At 51.8% G+C, this 21,552-nt stretch overlaps 15 non-coding genes across 15 annotated transcripts; all 15 read left to right on the top strand.

Moving 5' to 3' along the window:
- Window positions 1–988: 988 nt before the first annotated feature.
- Window positions 989–1,107, top strand: LOC126274650 (5S ribosomal RNA). The gene has a single exon (XR_007550213.1). It is a non-coding gene; the product is annotated as a 5S ribosomal RNA (ribosomal RNA).
- A 1,282-nt stretch (window positions 1,108–2,389) lies between these two features.
- On the top strand, window positions 2,390–2,508 carry LOC126274649 (5S ribosomal RNA). The gene has a single exon (XR_007550212.1). It is a non-coding gene; the product is annotated as a 5S ribosomal RNA (ribosomal RNA).
- Window positions 2,509–3,790: 1,282 nt separating this feature from the next.
- Window positions 3,791–3,909, top strand: LOC126274648 (5S ribosomal RNA). The gene has a single exon (XR_007550211.1). It is a non-coding gene; the product is annotated as a 5S ribosomal RNA (ribosomal RNA).
- A 1,282-nt stretch (window positions 3,910–5,191) lies between these two features.
- Window positions 5,192–5,310, top strand: LOC126274647 (5S ribosomal RNA). Its single transcript, XR_007550210.1, has one exon. It is a non-coding gene; the product is annotated as a 5S ribosomal RNA (ribosomal RNA).
- A 1,282-nt stretch (window positions 5,311–6,592) lies between these two features.
- On the top strand, window positions 6,593–6,711 carry LOC126273902 (5S ribosomal RNA). Its single transcript, XR_007549737.1, has one exon. It is a non-coding gene; the product is annotated as a 5S ribosomal RNA (ribosomal RNA).
- A 1,282-nt stretch (window positions 6,712–7,993) lies between these two features.
- LOC126273900 (5S ribosomal RNA) lies at window positions 7,994–8,112 on the top strand. The gene has a single exon (XR_007549736.1). It is a non-coding gene; the product is annotated as a 5S ribosomal RNA (ribosomal RNA).
- A 1,282-nt stretch (window positions 8,113–9,394) lies between these two features.
- LOC126274646 (5S ribosomal RNA) lies at window positions 9,395–9,513 on the top strand. Its single transcript, XR_007550209.1, has one exon. It is a non-coding gene; the product is annotated as a 5S ribosomal RNA (ribosomal RNA).
- Window positions 9,514–10,795: 1,282 nt separating this feature from the next.
- LOC126273899 (5S ribosomal RNA) lies at window positions 10,796–10,914 on the top strand. The gene has a single exon (XR_007549735.1). It is a non-coding gene; the product is annotated as a 5S ribosomal RNA (ribosomal RNA).
- Window positions 10,915–12,196: 1,282 nt separating this feature from the next.
- LOC126273898 (5S ribosomal RNA) lies at window positions 12,197–12,315 on the top strand. Its single transcript, XR_007549734.1, has one exon. It is a non-coding gene; the product is annotated as a 5S ribosomal RNA (ribosomal RNA).
- Window positions 12,316–13,597: 1,282 nt separating this feature from the next.
- LOC126274644 (5S ribosomal RNA) lies at window positions 13,598–13,716 on the top strand. The gene has a single exon (XR_007550207.1). It is a non-coding gene; the product is annotated as a 5S ribosomal RNA (ribosomal RNA).
- A 1,282-nt stretch (window positions 13,717–14,998) lies between these two features.
- On the top strand, window positions 14,999–15,117 carry LOC126274643 (5S ribosomal RNA). Its single transcript, XR_007550206.1, has one exon. It is a non-coding gene; the product is annotated as a 5S ribosomal RNA (ribosomal RNA).
- A 1,282-nt stretch (window positions 15,118–16,399) lies between these two features.
- Window positions 16,400–16,518, top strand: LOC126273850 (5S ribosomal RNA). The gene has a single exon (XR_007549686.1). It is a non-coding gene; the product is annotated as a 5S ribosomal RNA (ribosomal RNA).
- Window positions 16,519–17,800: 1,282 nt separating this feature from the next.
- On the top strand, window positions 17,801–17,919 carry LOC126273849 (5S ribosomal RNA). The gene has a single exon (XR_007549685.1). It is a non-coding gene; the product is annotated as a 5S ribosomal RNA (ribosomal RNA).
- Window positions 17,920–19,201: 1,282 nt separating this feature from the next.
- Window positions 19,202–19,320, top strand: LOC126273848 (5S ribosomal RNA). The gene has a single exon (XR_007549684.1). It is a non-coding gene; the product is annotated as a 5S ribosomal RNA (ribosomal RNA).
- Window positions 19,321–20,602: 1,282 nt separating this feature from the next.
- Window positions 20,603–20,721, top strand: LOC126273847 (5S ribosomal RNA). The gene has a single exon (XR_007549683.1). It is a non-coding gene; the product is annotated as a 5S ribosomal RNA (ribosomal RNA).
- Window positions 20,722–21,552: the final 831 nt, after the last annotated feature.

The following is a 21,552-nucleotide window of genomic DNA, read 5'->3' as shown; positions in this document are numbered from 1 at the left end:
GTTCCCGTCCGACCACCGAAGATAAGCAACAACGTTAGTATTTGGACCGGCGACCGCCTGGGAACTATGGCTGTCTTCATTTCTTGCTTTCTTGTCATTACCCCTGGCAGCCCTTTTTTCATGCTACCTTTCTCATGTGACAAAGATGCTTCCATACTGATTTTAAACTATCGTAAGATACGATATTAAGGAACTCAGTTTGCAAAGAGTGCGCCAAGGAAGACTTCCAAAGAGTCTCTGGAAATAACAAAACAGTATGAAGTGACAGAAATGTTGTGAAATACGTCAGGGCATATTGTTTTGTAGCAGTGCACAACGGAAAATTTGTAAACAAAAATTTACCTTTCGTCGCTACAAGAGATGGATGCTTTGTCGAACAGCCTGTGTCTAGTGTGCATGTTTTCGCACCTTTCCACGGCACGGCGCAGCACAGAGTTGCTCTGGTAGCTCCGAACGGCCGCACACGGCGCCTCGGACACGCCGGTTCGGCCCGCGCCCATCTCGCAGATATTTCTCGTGCTTGTGCTGTCATATGGACCGCGACCCGAGCGGCAGCGAGCGGCAGTCGAGCAAAGTCGGGACAAGTCGGGACGGAAGGGGACAGCCGAGAATGCACCGTGCGAATTACGCAAATATCTGGAAGCGCGACGCGTGTCAGGCAGGTGAGAACGCTTCCCTCGGTCCAGCAGGACACTGCCACACCCCGCGCAGTCCCCCCGCCGCCGGCCGCGCCCAAGCCCTGCGCCGGATAACAATAATAAGGTGCGTCTCCCGCGAGTGTCGGAGGCCGCACGAATCAAACGAATGACAGCCGGTGCAACGAGCAGCTGTGTTGTGCGTGTGGTCCACGTGGCGGCGCGCCTCACTGCGCGTCGCCTTCGAGGTGGAAGGACGTGCTTTGCGTCAAATGCGCCACCGAAAACGGCGATTGCGTGTGTTGGGAGGAGAGGCGAAGCCTTCTTCTGCCGTGCGGCTACAGTATAACGACGCCAACGGCCATACCATGTTGAATACACCGGTTCTCGTCCGATCACCGAAGTTAAGCAACATCGGGCCCGGTTAGTACTTGGATGGGTGACCGCCTGGGAACACCGGGTGCTGTTGGCTCCCTCTCTTTTTTTAAATTTTACGTCACTACACCTGCCAGCCCTCTTTTCATAAAAACGCTCAGGTGCGACAAAGATGCTTCCACAAGCATTTTAAACTACTGTATTAAACGTAAGATGCGAAATTACAGTAATGAACTCAGTTTGAACAAGAGTGCACGGAGGAAGAGTGCTAGGAACTCGTTGAAAATAACGAAACACTGCGAATCGACAGATGTGCTCTTGAAATGCGTCAGAGCCTACTGTATAGTAGGAGCGCTAAATTCCAAAAACTAACTACATTAAAAAAAAACCTGTTCCCGTCCGACCACCGAAGATAAGCAACAACGTTAGTATTTGGACCGGCGACCGCCTGGGAACTATGGCTGTCTTCATTTCTTGCTTTCTTGTCATTACCCCTGGCAGCCCTTTTTTCATGCTACCTTTCTCATGTGACAAAGATGCTTCCATACTGATTTTAAACTATCGTAAGATACGATATTAAGGAACTCAGTTTGCAAAGAGTGCGCCAAGGAAGACTTCCAAAGAGTCTCTGGAAATAACAAAACAGTATGAAGTGACAGAAATGTTGTGAAATACGTCAGGGCATATTGTTTTGTAGCAGTGCACAACGGAAAATTTGTAAACAAAAATTTACCTTTCGTCGCTACAAGAGATGGATGCTTTGTCGAACAGCCTGTGTCTAGTGTGCATGTTTTCGCACCTTTCCACGGCACGGCGCAGCACAGAGTTGCTCTGGTAGCTCCGAACGGCCGCACACGGCGCCTCGGACACGCCGGTTCGGCCCGCGCCCATCTCGCAGATATTTCTCGTGCTTGTGCTGTCATATGGACCGCGACCCGAGCGGCAGCGAGCGGCAGTCGAGCAAAGTCGGGACAAGTCGGGACGGAAGGGGACAGCCGAGAATGCACCGTGCGAATTACGCAAATATCTGGAAGCGCGACGCGTGTCAGGCAGGTGAGAACGCTTCCCTCGGTCCAGCAGGACACTGCCACACCCCGCGCAGTCCCCCCGCCGCCGGCCGCGCCCAAGCCCTGCGCCGGATAACAATAATAAGGTGCGTCTCCCGCGAGTGTCGGAGGCCGCACGAATCAAACGAATGACAGCCGGTGCAACGAGCAGCTGTGTTGTGCGTGTGGTCCACGTGGCGGCGCGCCTCACTGCGCGTCGCCTTCGAGGTGGAAGGACGTGCTTTGCGTCAAATGCGCCACCGAAAACGGCGATTGCGTGTGTTGGGAGGAGAGGCGAAGCCTTCTTCTGCCGTGCGGCTACAGTATAACGACGCCAACGGCCATACCATGTTGAATACACCGGTTCTCGTCCGATCACCGAAGTTAAGCAACATCGGGCCCGGTTAGTACTTGGATGGGTGACCGCCTGGGAACACCGGGTGCTGTTGGCTCCCTCTCTTTTTTTAAATTTTACGTCACTACACCTGCCAGCCCTCTTTTCATAAAAACGCTCAGGTGCGACAAAGATGCTTCCACAAGCATTTTAAACTACTGTATTAAACGTAAGATGCGAAATTACAGTAATGAACTCAGTTTGAACAAGAGTGCACGGAGGAAGAGTGCTAGGAACTCGTTGAAAATAACGAAACACTGCGAATCGACAGATGTGCTCTTGAAATGCGTCAGAGCCTACTGTATAGTAGGAGCGCTAAATTCCAAAAACTAACTACATTAAAAAAAAACCTGTTCCCGTCCGACCACCGAAGATAAGCAACAACGTTAGTATTTGGACCGGCGACCGCCTGGGAACTATGGCTGTCTTCATTTCTTGCTTTCTTGTCATTACCCCTGGCAGCCCTTTTTTCATGCTACCTTTCTCATGTGACAAAGATGCTTCCATACTGATTTTAAACTATCGTAAGATACGATATTAAGGAACTCAGTTTGCAAAGAGTGCGCCAAGGAAGACTTCCAAAGAGTCTCTGGAAATAACAAAACAGTATGAAGTGACAGAAATGTTGTGAAATACGTCAGGGCATATTGTTTTGTAGCAGTGCACAACGGAAAATTTGTAAACAAAAATTTACCTTTCGTCGCTACAAGAGATGGATGCTTTGTCGAACAGCCTGTGTCTAGTGTGCATGTTTTCGCACCTTTCCACGGCACGGCGCAGCACAGAGTTGCTCTGGTAGCTCCGAACGGCCGCACACGGCGCCTCGGACACGCCGGTTCGGCCCGCGCCCATCTCGCAGATATTTCTCGTGCTTGTGCTGTCATATGGACCGCGACCCGAGCGGCAGCGAGCGGCAGTCGAGCAAAGTCGGGACAAGTCGGGACGGAAGGGGACAGCCGAGAATGCACCGTGCGAATTACGCAAATATCTGGAAGCGCGACGCGTGTCAGGCAGGTGAGAACGCTTCCCTCGGTCCAGCAGGACACTGCCACACCCCGCGCAGTCCCCCCGCCGCCGGCCGCGCCCAAGCCCTGCGCCGGATAACAATAATAAGGTGCGTCTCCCGCGAGTGTCGGAGGCCGCACGAATCAAACGAATGACAGCCGGTGCAACGAGCAGCTGTGTTGTGCGTGTGGTCCACGTGGCGGCGCGCCTCACTGCGCGTCGCCTTCGAGGTGGAAGGACGTGCTTTGCGTCAAATGCGCCACCGAAAACGGCGATTGCGTGTGTTGGGAGGAGAGGCGAAGCCTTCTTCTGCCGTGCGGCTACAGTATAACGACGCCAACGGCCATACCATGTTGAATACACCGGTTCTCGTCCGATCACCGAAGTTAAGCAACATCGGGCCCGGTTAGTACTTGGATGGGTGACCGCCTGGGAACACCGGGTGCTGTTGGCTCCCTCTCTTTTTTTAAATTTTACGTCACTACACCTGCCAGCCCTCTTTTCATAAAAACGCTCAGGTGCGACAAAGATGCTTCCACAAGCATTTTAAACTACTGTATTAAACGTAAGATGCGAAATTACAGTAATGAACTCAGTTTGAACAAGAGTGCACGGAGGAAGAGTGCTAGGAACTCGTTGAAAATAACGAAACACTGCGAATCGACAGATGTGCTCTTGAAATGCGTCAGAGCCTACTGTATAGTAGGAGCGCTAAATTCCAAAAACTAACTACATTAAAAAAAAACCTGTTCCCGTCCGACCACCGAAGATAAGCAACAACGTTAGTATTTGGACCGGCGACCGCCTGGGAACTATGGCTGTCTTCATTTCTTGCTTTCTTGTCATTACCCCTGGCAGCCCTTTTTTCATGCTACCTTTCTCATGTGACAAAGATGCTTCCATACTGATTTTAAACTATCGTAAGATACGATATTAAGGAACTCAGTTTGCAAAGAGTGCGCCAAGGAAGACTTCCAAAGAGTCTCTGGAAATAACAAAACAGTATGAAGTGACAGAAATGTTGTGAAATACGTCAGGGCATATTGTTTTGTAGCAGTGCACAACGGAAAATTTGTAAACAAAAATTTACCTTTCGTCGCTACAAGAGATGGATGCTTTGTCGAACAGCCTGTGTCTAGTGTGCATGTTTTCGCACCTTTCCACGGCACGGCGCAGCACAGAGTTGCTCTGGTAGCTCCGAACGGCCGCACACGGCGCCTCGGACACGCCGGTTCGGCCCGCGCCCATCTCGCAGATGTTTCTCGTGCTTGTGCTGTCATATGGACCGCGACCCGAGCGGCAGCGAGCGGCAGTCGAGCAAAGTCGGGACAAGTCGGGACGGAAGGGGACAGCCGAGAATGCACCGTGCGAATTACGCAAATATCTGGAAGCGCGACGCGTGTCAGGCAGGTGAGAACGCTTCCCTCGGTCCAGCAGGACACTGCCACACCCCGCGCAGTCCCCCCGCCGCCGGCCGCGCCCAAGCCCTGCGCCGGATAACAATAATAAGGTGCGTCTCCCGCGAGTGTCGGAGGCCGCACGAATCAAACGAATGACAGCCGGTGCAACGAGCAGCTGTGTTGTGCGTGTGGTCCACGTGGCGGCGCGCCTCACTGCGCGTCGCCTTCGAGGTGGAAGGACGTGCTTTGCGTCAAATGCGCCACCGAAAACGGCGATTGCGTGTGTTGGGAGGAGAGGCGAAGCCTTCTTCTGCCGTGCGGCTACAGTATAACGACGCCAACGGCCATACCATGTTGAATACACCGGTTCTCGTCCGATCACCGAAGTTAAGCAACATCGGGCCCGGTTAGTACTTGGATGGGTGACCGCCTGGGAACACCGGGTGCTGTTGGCTCCCTCTCTTTTTTTAAATTTTACGTCACTACACCTGCCAGCCCTCTTTTCATAAAAACGCTCAGGTGCGACAAAGATGCTTCCACAAGCATTTTAAACTACTGTATTAAACGTAAGATGCGAAATTACAGTAATGAACTCAGTTTGAACAAGAGTGCACGGAGGAAGAGTGCTAGGAACTCGTTGAAAATAACGAAACACTGCGAATCGACAGATGTGCTCTTGAAATGCGTCAGAGCCTACTGTTTAGTAGGAGCGCTAAATTCCAAAAACTAACTACATTAAAAAAAAACCTGTTCCCGTCCGACCACCGAAGATAAGCAACAACGTTAGTATTTGGACCGGCGACCGCCTGGGAACTATGGCTGTCTTCATTTCTTGCTTTCTTGTCATTACCCCTGGCAGCCCTTTTTTCATGCTACCTTTCTCATGTGACAAAGATGCTTCCATACTGATTTTAAACTATCGTAAGATACGATATTAAGGAACTCAGTTTGCAAAGAGTGCGCCAAGGAAGACTTCCAAAGAGTCTCTGGAAATAACAAAACAGTATGAAGTGACAGAAATGTTGTGAAATACGTCAGGGCATATTGTTTTGTAGCAGTGCACAACGGAAAATTTGTAAACAAAAATTTACCTTTCGTCGCTACAAGAGATGGCTGCTTTGTCGAACAGCCTGTGTCTAGTGTGCATGTTTTCGCACCTTTCCACGGCACGGCGCAGCACAGAGTTGCTCTGGTAGCTCCGAACGGCCGCACACGGCGCCTCGGACACGCCGGTTCGGCCCGCGCCCATCTCGCAGATGTTTCTCGTGCTTGTGCTGTCATATGGACCGCGACCCGAGCGGCAGCGAGCGGCAGTCGAGCAAAGTCGGGACAAGTCGGGACGGAAGGGGACAGCCGAGAATGCACCGTGCGAATTACGCAAATATCTGGAAGCGCGACGCGTGTCAGGCAGGTGAGAACGCTTCCCTCGGTCCAGCAGGACACTGCCACACCCCGCGCAGTCCCCCCGCCGCCGGCCGCGCCCAAGCCCTGCGCCGGATAACAATAATAAGGTGCGTCTCCCGCGAGTGTCGGAGGCCGCACGAATCAAACGAATGACAGCCGGTGCAACGAGCAGCTGTGTTGTGCGTGTGGTCCACGTGGCGGCGCGCCTCACTGCGCGTCGCCTTCGAGGTGGAAGGACGTGCTTTGCGTCAAATGCGCCACCGAAAACGGCGATTGCGTGTGTTGGGAGGAGAGGCGAAGCCTTCTTCTGCCGTGCGGTTACAGTATAACGACGCCAGCGGCCATACCATGTTGAATACACCGGTTCTCGTCCGATCACCGAAGTTAAGCAACATCGGGCCCGGTTAGTACTTGGATGGGTGACCGCCTGGGAACACCGGGTGCTGTTGGCTCCCTCTCTTTTTTTAAATTTTACGTCACTACACCTGCCAGCCCTCTTTTCATAAAAACGCTCAGGTGCGACAAAGATGCTTCCACAAGCATTTTAAACTACTGTATTAAACGTAAGATGCGAAATTACAGTAATGAACTCAGTTTGAACAAGAGTGCACGGAGGAAGAGTGCTAGGAACTCGTTGAAAATAACGAAACACTGCGAATCGACAGATGTGCTCTTGAAATGCGTCAGAGCCTACTGTTTAGTAGGAGCGCTAAATTCCAAAAACTAACTACATTAAAAGAAAACCTGTTCCCGTCCGACCACCGAAGATAAGCAACAACGTTAGTATTTGGACCGGCGACCGCCTGGGAACTATGGCTGTCTTCATTTCTTGCTTTCTTGTCATTACCCCTGGCAGCCCTTTTTTCATGCTACCTTTCTCATGTGACAAAGATGCTTCCATACTGATTTTAAACTATCGTAAGATACGATATTAAGGAACTCAGTTTGCAAAGAGTGCGCCAAGGAAGACTTCCAAAGAGTCTCTGGAAATAACAAAACAGTATGAAGTGACAGAAATGTTGTGAAATACGTCAGGGCATATTGTTTTGTAGCAGTGCACAACGGAAAATTTGTAAACAAAAATTTACCTTTCGTCGCTACAAGAGATGGCTGCTTTGTCGAACAGCCTGTGTCTAGTGTGCATGTTTTCGCACCTTTCCACGGCACGGCGCAGCACAGAGTTGCTCTGGTAGCTCCGAACGGCCGCACACGGCGCCTCGGACACGCCGGTTCGGCCCGCGCCCATCTCGCAGATGTTTCTCGTGCTTGTGCTGTCATATGGACCGCGACCCGAGCGGCAGCGAGCGGCAGTCGAGCAAAGTCGGGACAAGTCGGGACGGAAGGGGACAGCCGAGAATGCACCGTGCGAATTACGCAAATATCTGGAAGCGCGACGCGTGTCAGGCAGGTGAGAACGCTTCCCTCGGTCCAGCAGGACACTGCCACACCCCGCGCAGTCCCCCCGCCGCCGGCCGCGCCCAAGCCCTGCGCCGGATAACAATAATAAGGTGCGTCTCCCGCGAGTGTCGGAGGCCGCACGAATCAAACGAATGACAGCCGGTGCAACGAGCAGCTGTGTTGTGCGTGTGGTCCACGTGGCGGCGCGCCTCACTGCGCGTCGCCTTCGAGGTGGAAGGACGTGCTTTGCGTCAAATGCGCCACCGAAAACGGCGATTGCGTGTGTTGGGAGGAGAGGCGAAGCCTTCTTCTGCCGTGCGGTTACAGTATAACGACGCCAGCGGCCATACCATGTTGAATACACCGGTTCTCGTCCGATCACCGAAGTTAAGCAACATCGGGCCCGGTTAGTACTTGGATGGGTGACCGCCTGGGAACACCGGGTGCTGTTGGCTCCCTCTCTTTTTTTAAATTTTACGTCACTACACCTGCCAGCCCTCTTTTCATAAAAACGCTCAGGTGCGACAAAGATGCTTCCACAAGCATTTTAAACTACTGTATTAAACGTAAGATGCGAAATTACAGTAATGAACTCAGTTTGAACAAGAGTGCACGGAGGAAGAGTGCTAGGAACTCGTTGAAAATAACGAAACACTGCGAATCGACAGATGTGCTCTTGAAATGCGTCAGAGCCTACTGTATAGTAGGAGCGCTAAATTCCAAAAACTAACTACATTAAAAAAAAACCTGTTCCCGTCCGACCACCGAAGATAAGCAACAACGTTAGTATTTGGACCGGCGACCGCCTGGGAACTATGGCTGTCTTCATTTCTTGCTTTCTTGTCATTACCCCTGGCAGCCCTTTTTTCATGCTACCTTTCTCATGTGACAAAGATGCTTCCATACTGATTTTAAACTATCGTAAGATACGATATTAAGGAACTCAGTTTGCAAAGAGTGCGCCAAGGAAGACTTCCAAAGAGTCTCTGGAAATAACAAAACAGTATGAAGTGACAGAAATGTTGTGAAATACGTCAGGGCATATTGTTTTGTAGCAGTGCACAACGGAAAATTTGTAAACAAAAATTTACCTTTCGTCGCTACAAGAGATGGATGCTTTGTCGAACAGCCTGTGTCTAGTGTGCATGTTTTCGCACCTTTCCACGGCACGGCGCAGCACAGAGTTGCTCTGGTAGCTCCGAACGGCCGCACACGGCGCCTCGGACACGCCGGTTCGGCCCGCGCCCATCTCGCAGATGTTTCTCGTGCTTGTGCTGTCATATGGACCGCGACCCGAGCGGCAGCGAGCGGCAGTCGAGCAAAGTCGGGACAAGTCGGGACGGAAGGGGACAGCCGAGAATGCACCGTGCGAATTACGCAAATATCTGGAAGCGCGACGCGTGTCAGGCAGGTGAGAACGCTTCCCTCGGTCCAGCAGGACACTGCCACACCCCGCGCAGTCCCCCCGCCGCCGGCCGCGCCCAAGCCCTGCGCCGGATAACAATAATAAGGTGCGTCTCCCGCGAGTGTCGGAGGCCGCACGAATCAAACGAATGACAGCCGGTGCAACGAGCAGCTGTGTTGTGCGTGTGGTCCACGTGGCGGCGCGCCTCACTGCGCGTCGCCTTCGAGGTGGAAGGACGTGCTTTGCGTCAAATGCGCCACCGAAAACGGCGATTGCGTGTGTTGGGAGGAGAGGCGAAGCCTTCTTCTGCCGTGCGGCTACAGTATAACGACGCCAACGGCCATACCATGTTGAATACACCGGTTCTCGTCCGATCACCGAAGTTAAGCAACATCGGGCCCGGTTAGTACTTGGATGGGTGACCGCCTGGGAACACCGGGTGCTGTTGGCTCCCTCTCTTTTTTTAAATTTTACGTCACTACACCTGCCAGCCCTCTTTTCATAAAAACGCTCAGGTGCGACAAAGATGCTTCCACAAGCATTTTAAACTACTGTATTAAACGTAAGATGCGAAATTACAGTAATGAACTCAGTTTGAACAAGAGTGCACGGAGGAAGAGTGCTAGGAACTCGTTGAAAATAACGAAACACTGCGAATCGACAGATGTGCTCTTGAAATGCGTCAGAGCCTACTGTTTAGTAGGAGCGCTAAATTCCAAAAACTAACTACATTAAAAAAAAACCTGTTCCCGTCCGACCACCGAAGATAAGCAACAACGTTAGTATTTGGACCGGCGACCGCCTGGGAACTATGGCTGTCTTCATTTCTTGCTTTCTTGTCATTACCCCTGGCAGCCCTTTTTTCATGCTACCTTTCTCATGTGACAAAGATGCTTCCATACTGATTTTAAACTATCGTAAGATACGATATTAAGGAACTCAGTTTGCAAAGAGTGCGCCAAGGAAGACTTCCAAAGAGTCTCTGGAAATAACAAAACAGTATGAAGTGACAGAAATGTTGTGAAATACGTCAGGGCATATTGTTTTGTAGCAGTGCACAACGGAAAATTTGTAAACAAAAATTTACCTTTCGTCGCTACAAGAGATGGCTGCTTTGTCGAACAGCCTGTGTCTAGTGTGCATGTTTTCGCACCTTTCCACGGCACGGCGCAGCACAGAGTTGCTCTGGTAGCTCCGAACGGCCGCACACGGCGCCTCGGACACGCCGGTTCGGCCCGCGCCCATCTCGCAGATGTTTCTCGTGCTTGTGCTGTCATATGGACCGCGACCCGAGCGGCAGCGAGCGGCAGTCGAGCAAAGTCGGGACAAGTCGGGACGGAAGGGGACAGCCGAGAATGCACCGTGCGAATTACGCAAATATCTGGAAGCGCGACGCGTGTCAGGCAGGTGAGAACGCTTCCCTCGGTCCAGCAGGACACTGCCACACCCCGCGCAGTCCCCCCGCCGCCGGCCGCGCCCAAGCCCTGCGCCGGATAACAATAATAAGGTGCGTCTCCCGCGAGTGTCGGAGGCCGCACGAATCAAACGAATGACAGCCGGTGCAACGAGCAGCTGTGTTGTGCGTGTGGTCCACGTGGCGGCGCGCCTCACTGCGCGTCGCCTTCGAGGTGGAAGGACGTGCTTTGCGTCAAATGCGCCACCGAAAACGGCGATTGCGTGTGTTGGGAGGAGAGGCGAAGCCTTCTTCTGCCGTGCGGTTACAGTATAACGACGCCAGCGGCCATACCATGTTGAATACACCGGTTCTCGTCCGATCACCGAAGTTAAGCAACATCGGGCCCGGTTAGTACTTGGATGGGTGACCGCCTGGGAACACCGGGTGCTGTTGGCTCCCTCTCTTTTTTTAAATTTTACGTCACTACACCTGCCAGCCCTCTTTTCATAAAAACGCTCAGGTGCGACAAAGATGCTTCCACAAGCATTTTAAACTACTGTATTAAACGTAAGATGCGAAATTACAGTAATGAACTCAGTTTGAACAAGAGTGCACGGAGGAAGAGTGCTAGGAACTCGTTGAAAATAACGAAACACTGCGAATCGACAGATGTGCTCTTGAAATGCGTCAGAGCCTACTGTTTAGTAGGAGCGCTAAATTCCAAAAACTAACTACATTAAAAGAAAACCTGTTCCCGTCCGACCACCGAAGATAAGCAACAACGTTAGTATTTGGACCGGCGACCGCCTGGGAACTATGGCTGTCTTCATTTCTTGCTTTCTTGTCATTACCCCTGGCAGCCCTTTTTTCATGCTACCTTTCTCATGTGACAAAGATGCTTCCATACTGATTTTAAACTATCGTAAGATACGATATTAAGGAACTCAGTTTGCAAAGAGTGCGCCAAGGAAGACTTCCAAAGAGTCTCTGGAAATAACAAAACAGTATGAAGTGACAGAAATGTTGTGAAATACGTCAGGGCATATTGTTTTGTAGCAGTGCACAACGGAAAATTTGTAAACAAAAATTTACCTTTCGTCGCTACAAGAGATGGCTGCTTTGTCGAACAGCCTGTGTCTAGTGTGCATGTTTTCGCACCTTTCCACGGCACGGCGCAGCACAGAGTTGCTCTGGTAGCTCCGAACGGCCGCACACGGCGCCTCGGACACGCCGGTTCGGCCCGCGCCCATCTCGCAGATGTTTCTCGTGCTTGTGCTGTCATATGGACCGCGACCCGAGCGGCAGCGAGCGGCAGTCGAGCAAAGTCGGGACAAGTCGGGACGGAAGGGGACAGCCGAGAATGCACCGTGCGAATTACGCAAATATCTGGAAGCGCGACGCGTGTCAGGCAGGTGAGAACGCTTCCCTCGGTCCAGCAGGACACTGCCACACCCCGCGCAGTCCCCCCGCCGCCGGCCGCGCCCAAGCCCTGCGCCGGATAACAATAATAAGGTGCGTCTCCCGCGAGTGTCGGAGGCCGCACGAATCAAACGAATGACAGCCGGTGCAACGAGCAGCTGTGTTGTGCGTGTGGTCCACGTGGCGGCGCGCCTCACTGCGCGTCGCCTTCGAGGTGGAAGGACGTGCTTTGCGTCAAATGCGCCACCGAAAACGGCGATTGCGTGTGTTGGGAGGAGAGGCGAAGCCTTCTTCTGCCGTGCGGTTACAGTATAACGACGCCAGCGGCCATACCATGTTGAATACACCGGTTCTCGTCCGATCACCGAAGTTAAGCAACATCGGGCCCGGTTAGTACTTGGATGGGTGACCGCCTGGGAACACCGGGTGCTGTTGGCTCCCTCTCTTTTTTTAAATTTTACGTCACTACACCTGCCAGCCCTCTTTTCATAAAAACGCTCAGGTGCGACAAAGATGCTTCCACAAGCATTTTAAACTACTGTATTAAACGTAAGATGCGAAATTACAGTAATGAACTCAGTTTGAACAAGAGTGCACGGAGGAAGAGTGCTAGGAACTCGTTGAAAATAACGAAACACTGCGAATCGACAGATGTGCTCTTGAAATGCGTCAGAGCCTACTGTTTAGTAGGAGCGCTAAATTCCAAAAACTAACTACATTAAAAAAAAACCTGTTCCCGTCCGACCACCGAAGATAAGCAACAACGTTAGTATTTGGACCGGCGACCGCCTGGGAACTATGGCTGTCTTCATTTCTTGCTTTCTTGTCATTACCCCTGGCAGCCCTTTTTTCATGCTACCTTTCTCATGTGACAAAGATGCTTCCATACTGATTTTAAACTATCGTAAGATACGATATTAAGGAACTCAGTTTGCAAAGAGTGCGCCAAGGAAGACTTCCAAAGAGTCTCTGGAAATAACAAAACAGTATGAAGTGACAGAAATGTTGTGAAATACGTCAGGGCATATTGTTTTGTAGCAGTGCACAACGGAAAATTTGTAAACAAAAATTTACCTTTCGTCGCTACAAGAGATGGATGCTTTGTCGAACAGCCTGTGTCTAGTGTGCATGTTTTCGCACCTTTCCACGGCACGGCGCAGCACAGAGTTGCTCTGGTAGCTCCGAACGGCCGCACACGGCGCCTCGGACACGCCGGTTCGGCCCGCGCCCATCTCGCAGATGTTTCTCGTGCTTGTGCTGTCATATGGACCGCGACCCGAGCGGCAGCGAGCGGCAGTCGAGCAAAGTCGGGACAAGTCGGGACGGAAGGGGACAGCCGAGAATGCACCGTGCGAATTACGCAAATATCTGGAAGCGCGACGCGTGTCAGGCAGGTGAGAACGCTTCCCTCGGTCCAGCAGGACACTGCCACACCCCGCGCAGTCCCCCCGCCGCCGGCCGCGCCCAAGCCCTGCGCCGGATAACAATAATAAGGTGCGTCTCCCGCGAGTGTCGGAGGCCGCACGAATCAAACGAATGACAGCCGGTGCAACGAGCAGCTGTGTTGTGCGTGTGGTCCACGTGGCGGCGCGCCTCACTGCGCGTCGCCTTCGAGGTGGAAGGACGTGCTTTGCGTCAAATGCGCCACCGAAAACGGCGATTGCGTGTGTTGGGAGGAGAGGCGAAGCCTTCTTCTGCCGTGCGGCTACAGTATAACGACGCCAACGGCCATACCATGTTGAATACACCGGTTCTCGTCCGATCACCGAAGTTAAGCAACATCGGGCCCGGTTAGTACTTGGATGGGTGACCGCCTGGGAACACCGGGTGCTGTTGGCTCCCTCTCTTTTTTTAAATTTTACGTCACTACACCTGCCAGCCCTCTTTTCATAAAAACGCTCAGGTGCGACAAAGATGCTTCCACAAGCATTTTAAACTACTGTATTAAACGTAAGATGCGAAATTACAGTAATGAACTCAGTTTGAACAAGAGTGCACGGAGGAAGAGTGCTAGGAACTCGTTGAAAATAACGAAACACTGCGAATCGACAGATGTGCTCTTGAAATGCGTCAGAGCCTACTGTTTAGTAGGAGCGCTAAATTCCAAAAACTAACTACATTAAAAAAAAACCTGTTCCCGTCCGACCACCGAAGATAAGCAACAACGTTAGTATTTGGACCGGCGACCGCCTGGGAACTATGGCTGTCTTCATTTCTTGCTTTCTTGTCGCTACCCCTGCCAGCCCTTTTTTCATGCTACCTTTCTCATGTGACAAAGATGCTTCCATACTGATTTTAAACTATCGTAAGATACGATATTAAGGAACTCAGTTTGAAAAGAGTGCGCCAAGGAAGACTTCCAAAGAGTCTCTGGAAATAACAAAACAGTATGAAGTGACAGAAATGTTGTGAAATACGTCAGGGCATATTGTTTTGTAGCAGTGCACAACGGAAAATTTGTAAACAAAAATTTACCTTTCGTCGCTACAAGAGATGGATGCTTTGTCGAACAGCCTGTGTCCAGTGTGCATGTTTTCGCACCTTTCCACGGCACGGCGCAGCACAGAGTTGCTCTGGTAGCTCCGAACGGCCGCACACGGCGCCTCGGACACGCCGGTTCGGCCCGCGCCCATCTCGCAGATGTTTCTCGTGCTTGTGCTGTCATATGGACCGCGACCCGAGCGGCAGCGAGCGGCAGTCGAGCAAAGTCGGGACAAGTCGGGACGGAAGGGGACAGCCGAGAATGCACCGTGCGAATTACGCAAATATCTGGAAGCGCGACGCGTGTCAGGCAGGTGAGAACGCTTCCCTCGGTCCAGCAGGACACTGCCACACCCCGCGCAGTCCCCCCGCCGCCGGCCGCGCCCAAGCCCTGCGCCGGATAACAATAATAAGGTGCGTCTCCCGCGAGTGTCGGAGGCCGCACGAATCAAACGAATGACAGCCGGTGCAACGAGCAGCTGTGTTGTGCGTGTGGTCCACGTGGCGGCGCGCCTCACTGCGCGTCGCCTTCGAGGTGGAAGGATGTGCTTTGCGTCAAATGCGCCACCGAAAACGGCGATTGCGTGTGTTGGGAGGAGAGGCGAAGCCTTCTTCTGCCGTGCGGCTACAGTATAACGACGCCAACGGCCATACCATGTTGAATACACCGGTTCTCGTCCGATCACCGAAGTTAAGCAACATCGGGCCCGGTTAGTACTTGGATGGGTGACCGCCTGGGAACACCGGGTGCTGTTGGCTCCCTCTCTTTTTTTAAATTTTACGTCACTACACCTGCCAGCCCTCTTTTCATAAAAACGCTCAGGTGCGACAAAGATGCTTCCACAAGCATTTTAAACTACTGTATTAAACGTAAGATGCGAAATTACAGTAATGAACTCAGTTTGAACAAGAGTGCACGGAGGAAGAGTGCTAGGAACTCGTTGAAAATAACGAAACACTGCGAATCGACAGATGTGCTCTTGAAATGCGTCAGAGCCTACTGTTTAGTAGGAGCGCTAAATTCCAAAAACTAACTACATTAAAAAAAAACCTGTTCCCGTCCGACCACCGAAGATAAGCAACAACGTTAGTATTTGGACCGGCGACCGCCTGGGAACTATGGCTGTCTTCATTTCTTGCTTTCTTGTCATTACCCCTGGCAGCCCTTTTTTCATGCTACCTTTCTCATGTGACAAAGATGCTTCCATACTGATTTTAAACTATCGTAAGATACGATATTAAGGAACTCAGTTTGCAAAGAGTGCGCCAAGGAAGACTTCCAAAGAGTCTCTGGAAATAACAAAACAGTATGAAGTGACAGAAATGTTGTGAAATACGTCAGGGCATATTGTTTTGTAGCAGTGCACAACGGAAAATTTGTAAACAAAAATTTACCTTTCGTCGCTACAAGAGATGGATGCTTTGTCGAACAGCCTGTGTCTAGTGTGCATGTTTTCGCACCTTTCCACGGCACGGCGCAGCACAGAGTTGCTCTGGTAGCTCCGAACGGCCGCACACGGCGCCTCGGACACGCCGGTTCGGCCCGCGCCCATCTCGCAGATGTTTCTCGTGCTTGTGCTGTCATATGGACCGCGACCCGAGCGGCAGCGAGCGGCAGTCGAGCAAAGTCGGGACAAGTCGGGACGGAAGGGGACAGCCGAGAATGCACCGTGCGAATTACGCAAATATCTGGAAGCGCGACGCGTGTCAGGCAGGTGAGAACGCTTCCCTCGGTCCAGCAGGACACTGCCACACCCCGCGCAGTCCCCCCGCCGCCGGCCGCGCCCAAGCCCTGCGCCGGATAACAATAATAAGGTGCGTCTCCCGCGAGTGTCGGAGGCCGCACGAATCAAACGAATGACAGCCGGTGCAACGAGCAGCTGTGTTGTGCGTGTGGTCCACGTGGCGGCGCGCCTCACTGCGCGTCGCCTTCGAGGTGGAAGGACGTGCTTTGCGTCAAATGCGCCACCGAAAACGGCGATTGCGTGTGTTGGGAGGAGAGGCGAAGCCTTCTTCTGCCGTGCGGCTACAGTATAACGACGCCAACGGCCATACCATGTTGAATACACCGGTTCTCGTCCGATCACCGAAGTTAAGCAACATCGGGCCCGGTTAGTACTTGGATGGGTGACCGCCTGGGAGCACCGGGTGCTGTTGGCTCCCTCTCTTTTTTTAAATTTTACGTCACTACACCTGCCAGCCCTCTTTTCATAAAAACGCTCAGGTGCGACAAAGATGCTTCCACAAGCATTTTAAACTACTGTATTAAACGTAAGATGCGAAATTACAGTAATGAACTCAGTTTGAACAAGAGTGCACGGAGGAAGAGTGCTAGGAACTCGTTGAAAATAACGAAACACTGCGAATCGACAGATGTGCTCTTGAAATGCGTCAGAGCCTACTGTTTAGTAGGAGCGCTAAATTCCAAAAACTAACTACATTAAAAAAAAACCTGTTCCCGTCCGACCACCGAAGATAAGCAACAACGTTAGTATTTGGACCGGCGACCGCCTGGGAACTATGGCTGTCTTCATTTCTTGCTTTCTTGTCGCTACCCCTGCCAGCCCTTTTTTCATGCTACCTTTCTCATGTGACAAAGATGCTTCCATACTGATTTTAAACTATCGTAAGATACGATATTAAGGAACTCAGTTTGAAAAGAGTGCGCCAAGGAAGACTTCCAAAGAGTCTCTGGAAATAACAAAACAGTATGAAGTGACAGAAATGTTGTGAAATACGTCAGGGCATATTGTTTTGTAGCAGTGCACAACGGAAAATTTGTAAACAAAAATTTACCTTTCGTCGCTACAAGAGATGGATGCTTTGTCGAACAGCCTGTGTCCAGTGTGCATGTTTTCGCACCTTTCCACGGCACGGCGCAGCACAGAGTTGCTCTGGTAGCTCCGAACGGCCGCACACGGCGCCTCGGACACGCCGGTTCGGCCCGCGCCCATCTCGCAGATGTTTCTCGTGCTTGTGCTGTCATATGGACCGCGACCCGAGCGGCAGCGAGCGGCAGTCGAGCAAAGTCGGGACAAGTCGGGACGGAAGGGGACAGCCGAGAATGCACCGTGCGAATTACGCAAATATCTGGAAGCGCGACGCGTGTCAGGCAGGTGAGAACGCTTCCCTCGGTCCAGCAGGACACTGCCACACCCCGCGCAGTCCCCCCGCCGCCGGCCGCGCCCAAGCCCTGCGCCGGATAACAATAATAAGGTGCGTCTCCCGCGAGTGTCGGAGGCCGCACGAATCAAACGAATGACAGCCGGTGCAACGAGCAGCTGTGTTGTGCGTGTGGTCCACGTGGCGGCGCGCCTCACTGCGCGTCGCCTTCGAGGTGGAAGGACGTGCTTTGCGTCAAATGCGCCACCGAAAACGGCGATTGCGTGTGTTGGGAGGAGAGGCGAAGCCTTCTTCTGCCGTGCGGCTACAGTATAACGACGCCAACGGCCATACCATGTTGAATACACCGGTTCTCGTCCGATCACCGAAGTTAAGCAACATCGGGCCCGGTTAGTACTTGGATGGGTGACCGCCTGGGAGCACCGGGTGCTGTTGGCTCCCTCTCTTTTTTTAAATTTTACGTCACTACACCTGCCAGCCCTCTTTTCATAAAAACGCTCAGGTGCGACAAAGATGCTTCCACAAGCATTTTAAACTACTGTATTAAACGTAAGATGCGAAATTACAGTAATGAACTCAGTTTGAACAAGAGTGCACGGAGGAAGAGTGCTAGGAACTCGTTGAAAATAACGAAACACTGCGAATCGACAGATGTGCTCTTGAAATGCGTCAGAGCCTACTGTTTAGTAGGAGCGCTAAATTCCAAAAACTAACTACATTAAAAAAAAACCTGTTCCCGTCCGACCACCGAAGATAAGCAACAACGTTAGTATTTGGACCGGCGACCGCCTGGGAACTATGGCTGTCTTCATTTCTTGCTTTCTTGTCATTACCCCTGGCAGCCCTTTTTTCATGCTACCTTTCTCATGTGACAAAGATGCTTCCATACTGATTTTAAACTATCGTAAGATACGATATTAAGGAACTCAGTTTGCAAAGAGTGCGCCAAGGAAGACTTCCAAAGAGTCTCTGGAAATAACAAAACAGTATGAAGTGACAGAAATGTTGTGAAATACGTCAGGGCATATTGTTTTGTAGCAGTGCACAACGGAAAATTTGTAAACAAAAATTTACCTTTCGTCGCTACAAGAGATGGATGCTTTGTCGAACAGCCTGTGTCTAGTGTGCATGTTTTCGCACCTTTCCACGGCACGGCGCAGCACAGAGTTGCTCTGGTAGCTCCGAACGGCCGCACACGGCACCTCGGACACGCCGGTTCGGCCCGCGCCCATCTCGCAGATGTTTCTCGTGCTTGTGCTGTCATATGGACCGCGACCCGAGCGGCAGCGAGCGGCAGTCGAGCAAAGTCGGGACAAGTCGGGACGGAAGGGGACAGCCGAGAATGCACCGTGCGAATTACGCAAATATCTGGAAGCGCGACGCGTGTCAGGCAGGTGAGAACGCTTCCCTCGGTCCAGCAGGACACTGCCACACCCCGCGCAGTCCCCCCGCCGCCGGCCGCGCCCAAGCCCTGCGCCGGATAACAATAATAAGGTGCGTCTCCCGCGAGTGTCGGAGGCCGCACGAATCAAACGAATGACAGCCGGTGCAACGAGCAGCTGTGTTGTGCGTGTGGTCCACGTGGCGGCGCGCCTCACTGCGCGTCGCCTTCGAGGTGGAAGGACGTGCTTTGCGTCAAATGCGCCACCGAAAACGGCGATTGCGTGTGTTGGGAGGAGAGGCGAAGCCTTCTTCTGCCGTGCGGCTACAGTATAACGACGCCAACGGCCATACCATGTTGAATACACCGGTTCTCGTCCGATCACCGAAGTTAAGCAACATCGGGCCCGGTTAGTACTTGGATGGGTGACCGCCTGGGAGCACCGGGTGCTGTTGGCTCCCTCTCTTTTTTTAAATTTTACGTCACTACACCTGCCAGCCCTCTTTTCATAAAAACGCTCAGGTGCGACAAAGATGCTTCCACAAGCATTTTAAACTACTGTATTAAACGTAAGATGCGAAATTACAGTAATGAACTCAGTTTGAACAAGAGTGCACGGAGGAAGAGTGCTAGGAACTCGTTGAAAATAACGAAACACTGCGAATCGACAGATGTGCTCTTGAAATGCGTCAGAGCCTACTGTTTAGTAGGAGCGCTAAATTCCAAAAACTAACTACATTAAAAAAAAACCTGTTCCCGTCCGACCACCGAAGATAAGCAACAACGTTAGTATTTGGACCGGCGACCGCCTGGGAACTAAGGCTGTCTTCATTTCTTGCTTTCTTGTCGCTACCCCTGCCAGCCCTTTTTTCATGCTACCTTTCTCATGTGACAAAGATGCTTCCATACTGATTTTAAACTATCGTAAGATACGATATTAAGGAACTCAGTTTGAAAAGAGTGCGCCAAGGAAGACTTCCAAAGAGTCTCTGGAAATAACAAAACAGTATGAAGTGACAGAAATGTTGTGAAATACGTCAGGGCATATTGTTTTGTAGCAGTGCACAACGGAAAATTTGTAAACAAAAATTTACCTTTCGTCGCTACAAGAGATGGATGCTTTGTCGAACAGCCTGTGTCCAGTGTGCATGTTTTCGCACCTTTCCACGGCACGGCGCAGCACAGAGTTGCTCTGGTAGCTCCGAACGGCCGCACACGGCGCCTCGGACACGCCGGTTCGGCCCGCGCCCATCTCGCAGATGTTTCTCGTGCTTGTGCTGTCATATGGACCGCGACCCGAGCGGCAGCGAGCGGCAGTCGAGCAAAGTCGGGACAAGTCGGGACGGAAGGGGACAGCCGAGAATGCACCGTGCGAATTACGCAAATATCTGGAAGCGCGACGCGTGTCAGGCAGGTGAGAACGCTTCCCTCGGTCCAGCAGGACACTGCCACACCCCGCGCAGTCCCCCCGCCGCCGGCCGCGCCCAAGCCCTGCGCCGGATAACAATAATAAGGTGCGTCTCCCGCGAGTGTCGGAGGCCGCACGAATCAAACGAATGACAGCCGGTGCAACGAGCAGCTGTGTTGTGCGTGTGGTCCACGTGGCGGCGCGCCTCACTGCGCGTCGCCTTCGAGGTGGAAGGACGTGCTTTGCGTCAAATGCGCCACCGAAAACGGCGATTGCGTGTGTTGGGAGGAGAGGCGAAGCCTTCTTCTGCCGTGCGGCTACAGTATAACGACGCCAACGGCCATACCATGTTGAATACACCGGTTCTCGTCCGATCACCGAAGTTAAGCAACATCGGGCCCGGTTAGTACTTGGATGGGTGACCGCCTGGGAGCACCGGGTGCTGTTGGCTCCCTCTCTTTTTTTAAATTTTACGTCACTACACCTGCCAGCCCTCTTTTCATAAAAACGCTCAGGTGCGACAAAGATGCTTCCACAAGCATTTTAAACTACTGTATTAAACGTAAGATGCGAAATTACAGTAATGAACTCAGTTTGAACAAGAGTGCACGGAGGAAGAGTGCTAGGAACTCGTTGAAAATAACGAAACACTGCGAATCGACAGATGTGCTCTTGAAATGCGTCAGAGCCTACTGTTTAGTAGGAGCGCTAAATTCCAAAAACTAACTACATTAAAAAAAAACCTGTTCCCGTCCGACCACCGAAGATAAGCAACAACGTTAGTATTTGGACCGGCGACCGCCTGGGAACTATGGCTGTCTTCATTTCTTGCTTTCTTGTCATTACCCCTGGCAGCCCTTTTTTCATGCTACCTTTCTCATGTGACAAAGATGCTTCCATACTGATTTTAAACTATCGTAAGATACGATATTAAGGAACTCAGTTTGCAAAGAGTGCGCCAAGGAAGACTTCCAAAGAGTCTCTGGAAATAACAAAACAGTATGAAGTGACAGAAATGTTGTGAAATACGTCAGGGCATATTGTTTTGTAGCAGTGCACAACGGAAAATTTGTAAACAAAAATTTACCTTTCGTCGCTACAAGAGATGGATGCTTTGTCGAACAGCCTGTGTCTAGTGTGCATGTTTTCGCACCTTTCCACGGCACGGCGCAGCACAGAGTTGCTCTGGTAGCTCCGAACGGCCGCACACGGCGCCTCGGACACGCCGGTTCGGCCCGCGCCCATCTCGCAGATGTTTCTCGTGCTTGTGCTGTCATATGGA

Source organism: Schistocerca gregaria, chromosome 5 (assembly GCF_023897955.1).
Source record: "Schistocerca gregaria isolate iqSchGreg1 chromosome 5, iqSchGreg1.2, whole genome shotgun sequence".
Taxonomy (NCBI): domain Eukaryota; kingdom Metazoa; phylum Arthropoda; class Insecta; order Orthoptera; family Acrididae; genus Schistocerca; species Schistocerca gregaria.
This window is presented reverse-complemented; position numbering and strand designations above follow the sequence as displayed.